Here is an 8031-nt window from a genome sequence, read left to right on the forward strand (position 1 = left end):
GTGGGAGTCAGTCAAATGTAGGTGGGAGTCAGTCCAATGCAGGACAGAGTCCAGTGGAGGCGGGAGTCAAATGCAGTTGGGAGTCAAATGGAGGTAGGAGCCAAATGGAGGTGGGAGCTAAATGTAGGCAGGAGTCAGTCAAATGTAGGTGGGAGTCAGTCAAATGTAGGCAAGAGTCAAATGTAGGCGGGAGTCAAATGTAGGCGGGAGTCAGTCAAATGTAGGTGGGAGTCAGTCAAATGTAGGTGGGAGTCAGTCAAATGTAGGTGGGAGTCAGTCAAATGTAGGTAGGAGTCAGATGTAGGTGGGAGTCAAATGTGGGCGGGAGTCAAATGTAGGCAGGAGTCAGTCAAATGTAGGTGGGAGCCAGTCAAATGTAGATGGGAGTCAAATGTAGGCAGGAGTCAAATGTAGGCGGGAGTCAGTCAAATGTAGGCAGGAGTCAGTCAAATGTAGGCGGGAGTCAAATGTAGGCGGGAGTCAAATGTAGGTGGGAGTCAGTCAAATATAGGTGAGAGTCAGTCAAATGTAGGTGTGAGTCAAATGTAGGTGGGAGTCAAATGTAGGCGGGAGTCAAATGTAGGCGGGAGTCAAATATAGGCGGGAGTCAAATATAGGCGGGAGTCAAATGTAGGTGGGAGTCAGTCAAATATAGGTGAGAGTCAGTCAAATGTAGGTGGGAGTCAAATGTAGGCGGGAGTCAAATGTAGGCAGGAGTCAGTCAAATGTAGGTGGGAGTCAAATGTAGGCGGGAGTCAAATGTGGGTGGGAGTCAGTCAAATGTAGGCAGGAGTCAGTCCAATGTAGGCGGGAGTCAGTCAAATGTAGGTGGGACTCAAATGTAGGTGGGGGTCAAATGTAGGCAGGAGTCAGTCAAATGTAGGTGGGAGTCAAATGTAGGCTGGAGTCAGTCAAATGTAGGCGGGAGTCAGTCCAATGTAGGTGGGAGTCAAATGCAGGCAGGAGTCAGTCCAATGTAGGTGGGAGTCAGTCAAATGTAGGTGGGACTCAAACGTAGGTGGGGGTCAAATGTAGGCGGGAGTCAGTCAAACGTAGGTGGGAGTCAAATGTAGGCGGGAGTCAGTCAAATGTAGGCAGGAGTCAAATGTAGGTGGGAGTCAAATGTAGGCAGGAGTCAAATGTAGGTGGGAGTCAAATGTAGGCGGGAGTCAGTCCAATGTAGGCGGGAGTCAGTCAAATGTAGGTGGGACTCAAACGTAGGTGGGGGTCAAATGTAGGCGGGAGTCAGTCAAATGTAGGTGGGAGTCAGTCAAATTTAGGTGGGAGACAAATGTAGGTGGGGGTCAAATGTAGGCAGGAGTCAGTCAAATGTAGGCGGGAGTCAGTCAAATGTAGGTGGGAGTCAGTCAAATGTAGGTGGGAGTCAGATGTAGGTGGGAGTCAAATGTGGGCGGGAGTCAAATGTAGGCAGGAGTCAGTCAAATGTAGGTGGGAGCCAGTCAAATGTAGATGGGAGTCAAATGTAGGCAGGAATCAAATGTAGGCGGGAGTCAGTCAAATGTAGGTGGGAGTCAAATGTAGGCGGGAGTCAAATGTAGGCAGGAGTCAGTCAAATGTAGGTGGGAGTCAAATGTAGGTGGGAGTCAAATGTAGGCAGGAGTCAGTCAAATGTAGGTGGGAGTCAAATGTAGGCGGGAGTCAAATGTGGGTGGGAGTCAGTCAAATGTAGGTGGGACTCAAATGTAGGTGGGGGTCAAATGTAGGCAGGAGTCAGTCAAATGTAGGTGGGACTCAAATGTAGGCAGGAGTCAGTCAAATGTAGGTGGGACTCAAATGTAGGCGGGAGTCAAATGTAGGCGGGAGTCAAATGTAGGTGGGAGTCAGTCAAATGTAGGTGGGACTCAAATGTAGGTGGGGGTCAAATGTAGGTGGGAGTCAAATGTAGGTGGGAGTCAGTCAAATGTAGGTGGGACTCAAATGTAGGTGGGGGTCAAATGTAGGCAGGAGTCAGTCAAATGTAGGTGGGACTCAAATGTAGGCAGGAGTCAGTCAAATGTAGGTGGGACTCAAATGTAGGTGGGAGTCAAATGTAGGCGGGAGTCAAATGTAGGTGGGAGTCAAATGTAGGCAGGAGTCAGTCAAATGTAGGTGGGACTCAAATGTAGGTGGGGGTCAAATGTAGGCCGGAGTCAGTCAAATGTAGGTGGGACTCAAATGTAGGTGGGAGTCAAATGTAGGCAGGAGTCAGTCAAATGTAGGTGGGAGTCAAATGTAGGCGGGAGTCAGTCAAATGTAGGTGGGAGTCCAATGTAGGTGGGGGTCAAATGTAGGCAGGAGTCAGTCAAATGTAGGTGGGAGTCAAATGTAGGTGGGGGTCAAATGTAGGCAGGAGTCAGTCAAATGTAGGTGGGAGTCAAATGTAGGCGGGAGTCAGTCCAATGTAGGTGGGAGTCAGTCAAATGTAGGTGGGACTCAAACGTAGGTGGGGGTCAAATGTAGGCAGGAGTCAGTCAAATGTAGGTGGGAGTCAGTCAAATTTAGGTGGGAGACAAATGTAGGTGGGGGTCAAATGTAGGCAGGAGTCAGTCAAATGTAGGTGGGAGTCAGTCAAATTTAGGTGGGAGACAAATGTAGGTGGGAGTCAAATGTAGGCTGGAGTCAGTCAAATGTAGGCGGGAGTCAGTCCAATGTAGGCAGGAGTCAAATGTAGGCGGGAGTCAAATGTAGGCTGGAGTCAGTCAAATGTAGGCGGGAGTCAAATGTAGGCAGGAGTCAAATGTACATGGGAGTCAAATGTAGGCATAGTTCTAAATGTTTAAGAAAACTCCCATGACCTCTGGAGGCTCTGCTACCTGAGCTAACTTGAGATTCACTGGCATACAGGGAGTAACCATCTCTGCCTTCTGGAACGTTCCCGTGCCAACTTAGGGATAAAATTCAGAAGTGAGGCCAGGTGCGGTGGCTGATGCCTATAACCCCAGCACTTTGGGAGGCCGAGGCAGGCAGATCACGAGGTCAGGAGATCAAGACCATCCTGGCTAACATGGTGAAACCCCGTCTCTACTAAAAATACAAAACAATTAGCCAGGCGTGGTGGTGGGCGCCTGTAGTCCCAGCTACATAGGAGGCTGAGGCAGAAGAATGGCGTGAACCCAGGAGGCGGAGCTTGCAGTGAGCCAAGATCACGCCACTGCACTCCAGCCTGGGCGACAGAGCGAGACTCTGTCTCAAAAAAAAAAAAAATCAGAAGTGTATTTCAAGGAAGGGTCAACTTTAGTCCCAGACAAAATTGGGACACAGCCTCCTGCCTTCCTTCCCCCTTGGGCAGCAGCTGCTGTGAGCACCCAGCTGCTCCCTGGAACTTGGACAAAGTGCGTTCGGAACAGAGCTCCAGAGCCGCCTCCTGCAGCCGCCCCCTGCAGCCGCCCCGGCCAGCACCCAGGAGACACAGATGTCTTGTTTCCTTCCTAACCCCCAATTCCATCCATCACTGCGTCCTGTTGACCAGGGGTCCCCAACCCCCGTGCCATAGACTGGTACCCATCCATGGCCTGTTAGGAACGGGGCAGCACACCAGGTGAGCAGCAGGTGAGCGGTGGGCAAAGCTTCACCTGTATTTTTTTTTTTTTTTTGAGACAGAGTCTCACTGTTGTTGCCCAGGCTGGAGTGCAGTGGAACAATCTTGGCTCACTGCAACCTCCACCTCCAGGGTTCAAGCGATTCTCCTGCCTCGGCCTCCTGGGTAGCTGGGATTAAAGGTGAGCACCACCATGTCCGGCTAATTTTTGCAGTTTTAGTAGAGATGGGGTTTCTCCATGATGTCCAGGCTGGTCTCAAACTCCTGACCTCAGGTGATCCACCCACCTCAGCCTCCCAAAATACTAGGATTACAGGCGTGAGCCGCCACAGCCAGCCCCTTCATCTGTATTAACAGCCGCTCCCATCGCCGACGTTACCGCCTGAGCTCCACCTTGTCAGATCAGCAGCCGAGTTCGATTCTCACAGGAGCGTGAACCCCATTGTGAACTGTGCATGCGAGGGATTAGGTTTCACACTCCTTATGAGAATCTAATGCCTGATGATCTGTCATTGTCTCCCATCACCCACAGATGGGACCGTCTAGTTGCAGGAAAACAAGCTCAGGGCTCCCACTGATTCTACACAATGGCCAGTCGTAGAATTATTTCATTCTGTATCACAGTGTAATAATAGTAGAACTAAAGTGCAACATAAATCGAACGTGCTTGAATCCTCCCGAAACCATCCCCTGCCCCCACTGTCCGTGGAAAAATTGTCTTCCACAAAACTGGTCCCTAGTGCCAAAAAGGTTGGGGCTCCCTGCTATTGATGACCCCCAGGCATCTCCCCAGCCTGCCTGCAGCTCCCTGTCCCTCTCACTGCAGCCGCCCTGGTCCAGGCCGCGTCCTCTCTCCCCAGCCAACCTGTCTGCTGCTGTACCCCGTCCCCCTCACCGCAGCCGCCCTGGTCCAGGCCGCGTCCTCTCTCCCCAGCCAACCTGCCTGCTGCTGTACCCCGTCCCTCTCACCGCAGCCGCCCTGGTCCAGGCCGCGTCCTCTCTCCCCAGCCAACCTGCCTGCTGCTGTACCCCGTCCCTCTCACCGCAGCCACCCTGGTCCAGGCCGCGTCCTCCTCCCTAGGACAGCTGTGATGCTTCCCGGCTGGACTTCCTGCTTCTGCCTTTACCCTATAACATCCTTCTTTAACACAATGGCCAGAGAGATTTCCTTCAAAAACAGCAATACGATGATGTCATTTGGCCGTTTAAGACTTCCTGTGGCTTCATGTTAGTCAGAGTCCAAACAGGAAAACGGAGCCGCTTTCTGGTTGTGTAACCAAAAGGGAGTTGAAGGTGGGGAGTCGTTTACTAGTGTGGGGCAATCTACATGCAACCTGGGGACATGGGGAGCACCAGCAGGGACCCTCAGTCACCTGCAGAGTGGGGAGGCACCAGAACAAATGGAACCGAGGCCACAGGTGTGCAGGCCCGCACCCGAAACCCCAGCACTGTGGGAGGCCAAGGCGAGAGGATCGTTTGAGGCCAGGAGTTCGAGACCAGCCTGGCCAACAGAGAGAGACCCCATGTCTATAAAATATTTAAAAATTAGCTGGGCGTGGTGGCTCATGCCTGTAGTCCCAGCTACCCAGGAGGCTGAGGTGGAAGGATTACCTGAACTCCAGAGGTTGAGGCTGCAGTGAGCTATTAATACAATTGCACAACTGCCCTCCAGCCTGGGCAACACAGAGCAAGACCCTGTCACCCACACCCCACCAACAAAAAATCAAAAAGCAAAAAACAAAAATGAGCTGAGTGTGGTGGCTTAAGCCTGTAATTCCAGCACTTTGGAAGGCCAAGGTAGGAGGATCACTTGAGCTCAGGAGCTTGAGACCAGCCTGGCCAACATGGTGAAACCCCATCTCAACTAAAAAAAATACAAAATTAGCTGGGCATGATGGCGGGTGCCTGTAATCCCAGCTACATGGGAGACTGAGGTAGGAGAATTGCTTGAACCCGGGAGGCGGAGGTTGCAGTGAGCCAAGATCGCACCACTGTATAATTAAAAAAAAAAAAATTGAAAAAGTAGCCAGGCGTAGTGGCAGGTGCCTGTAATCCCAGCTACTCAGGAGGCTGAGGCAGGAGAATCATTTGAACCTGGGAGGCGGAGGTTGCAGCGACCTGAGATTGCGCCACTGCACTCCAGCCTGGGCGATGAAGCAGAAAACAAAAAACAAAAAACAAAAAAACCAAGGCCACCGTAGCTCCAGTGCCTGGAGCAGGGCCTGTGTTGAGGCCGTGGTGGATGTCGGAGGGTGGGTGAATGAATGAACGGTGAATGAATGAACACTGAGTTCACTCCGCACCGGGTGCCTCAGTCCAGCCGTCCCCGTACACCCGAGGGGCCCCACGCAGCCACACCTGGCTTTTCTCAGGCAGTGGCTCTTCCCACCTGGGTCTCCGTCCTAGGGGTCTGTCGCCCTGATGTCAGGGAGCGGGCGCAGCTCTCGGACGCGCTGGTGTTGTCTCCTGACTCTGCCGCTCCCCAGCTGTGTGGGCCGGTCTGCCCCAGTTTCCTGCTCTGAAGAAGAGAGATTGAGATACAGGTGGCAGCCTCGGAGGGTGATTGTGAAGGGTCCAGGCGGTTCCTGCGTGCAGCCTCGGGACAGGGCTGTGCTGGAGCCATCGAGCTGGAGAGAGAGAGTGGGCTTCACCCCAGGGCAGCTGTCTCCCCAGACGAGCCCCCCTGTGGGACACTGCATGGGAATCTCAGCTGCTCCGGAATGTTCATTCACCCTGCCTCTCTCAGGACACCCTGGCTTTGCAGAGCCTGTGCGTGAGTGTCTCTGAGCCGGGTGCCAGGGGGTGGCACTGTTTGCTCACCGTTGGCCTCTGCTGGCAGCGTGGTGCCCGGCGCGGCATGAAAGCCCTCGGCCTCCCAGGCACTTTCTGCCTCACAGGCATCCCTCCGGCTCGAAGTGCTCCTGCTCCCACAAGGCTCAGGAAACCTGTGCTGCTCAGAGGTTTGCGTTTAAAAATCACGTTGTTCTGGTTTGGACCACGCAACTTAGACATTTCTTTCAGGAACTGGATTGGCTGTGGAGGGGCCATTTAGAAATCTTTTATCTAGTCAGTTTCCTTCATCTGTATTTTGGAAACGCAGAGAAGGTGATTGAACCTAGCAGAATCTTGGGAGCATGTCCTTGAACACGGCAGGTGTCCCCGGGACAAACAGGTGCAGCTTTCTGCAGAGGACAGCGATGCCCCGGACAGCCTGGGCTCCCGAGTTCTCCCATGTGCCCCAAGGGGCCGTGCTAGGGTACAGGGGGTTGTGGAGTTTACTCATTCCTGGAGGCAGGTATTCAGCCGAGATCAGCGGTCTTGATGTTGGATAAATGTTGGGGAAGAAATCTTTCTGCTTGGGGAGCTGTTGATTTCAGTATTGGCTCTTAGCTGATAAAAACAGTAGATCCGGCCAGGCGCGGTGGCTCACGCCTGTAATCCCAGCACTTTGGGAGGCCGAGGCGGGCGGATCACGAGGTCAGGAGATCGAGATCATCCTGGCTGACACGGTAAAACCCCGTCTCTACTAAAAATACAAAAAAATTAGCTGGGCGTGGTGGTGGGCGCTGGTAGTCCCAGCTACTTGGGAGGCTGAGGCAGGAGAATGGCGTGAACCCAGGAGGCAGAGCTTGCAGTGAGCTGAGATCGTGCCACTGCACTCCAGCCTGGGTGACAGAGTGAGACTCTGTCTCAAAAACAAAATAAAACAAAACAAAAAAACCCAGTAGTTCCTGCCAGCCAGATGCAGTGGCTCACACTTGTAATCCCAGCACTTTGGGAGGCCAAAGTGGGCAGATCACCTGAGGTCAGGAGTTTGAGACCAGCCTGACCAACGTGGTGAAACCCTGTCTCTACGAAAAGTACAAAAATTAGCTGGGCATGGTGGCAGAAGCCTGTAATCCCAGCTACTGCAGCAGGAGAATCGCTTGAACCCAGGAGGTGGAGGTTGCAGTGAGCCGAGATGGTGCCGTTGCACTCCAGCCTGGGTGACAGACTAAGGCTCGGTCTCAAAACAAAAACAAACAAACAGAAAACCAGTTCCTACCGTTATGAAACGCCGCTCGCAGCCTGCCCCTGTGCCCTTCGCGCCGTGCTTTGTCCAGTCTTCACAGTGACCTGCAGGTCAGTGTGGGTGTTGGTCACAGACATGAAGCTCAAAGCCGCGAGGGACCTTGCCCAAGGTGTCCAACCCAGGAGGAGCGGAGCCGGAATTCCACCTCGGGCCATCTGACCCCAAAGACCGCAGTTTCCAGCTCACAGACTCTCCAGATCATCCTCTCAACTGGAGGAACGTCACCTTCCCTGCAGCCCACGGCACCTTCCTTGATTTTATTACCAGATCCACGGTCCAGCCTGGTGTCTGGTTACTATTTTCCACCTGCTGTGAAGTGATTTGGGGCCAGGCACAGTGGCTCATGCCTGTAATCCTAGCACTTTGGGAGGCTGAGTCAGGAGGATTGCTTGAGCCCAGGAGTTCGAGGCCAGCCTGGGCA

The 8031-nt window shown here is 53.2% G+C and overlaps 1 long non-coding RNA gene across 1 annotated transcript in view; it reads right to left on the minus strand.

Annotated features, from left to right (window-relative positions):
* The window catches only part of LOC129398276 (uncharacterized), a 16396-nt gene extending 9944 nt beyond the window's left edge, over nucleotides 1-6452 (minus strand). Inside the window, exon 1 of the long non-coding RNA XR_008626023.2 lies at nucleotides 4582-6452. This is a non-coding gene — a long non-coding RNA (uncharacterized LOC129398276). The remainder of the gene's footprint in view (nucleotides 1-4581) is intronic.
* Between the last annotated feature and the right edge of the window lie 1579 nt (nucleotides 6453-8031).

This window comes from Pan paniscus, chromosome 6, assembly GCF_029289425.2.
Source record: "Pan paniscus chromosome 6, NHGRI_mPanPan1-v2.0_pri, whole genome shotgun sequence".
Taxonomy (NCBI): domain Eukaryota; kingdom Metazoa; phylum Chordata; class Mammalia; order Primates; family Hominidae; genus Pan; species Pan paniscus.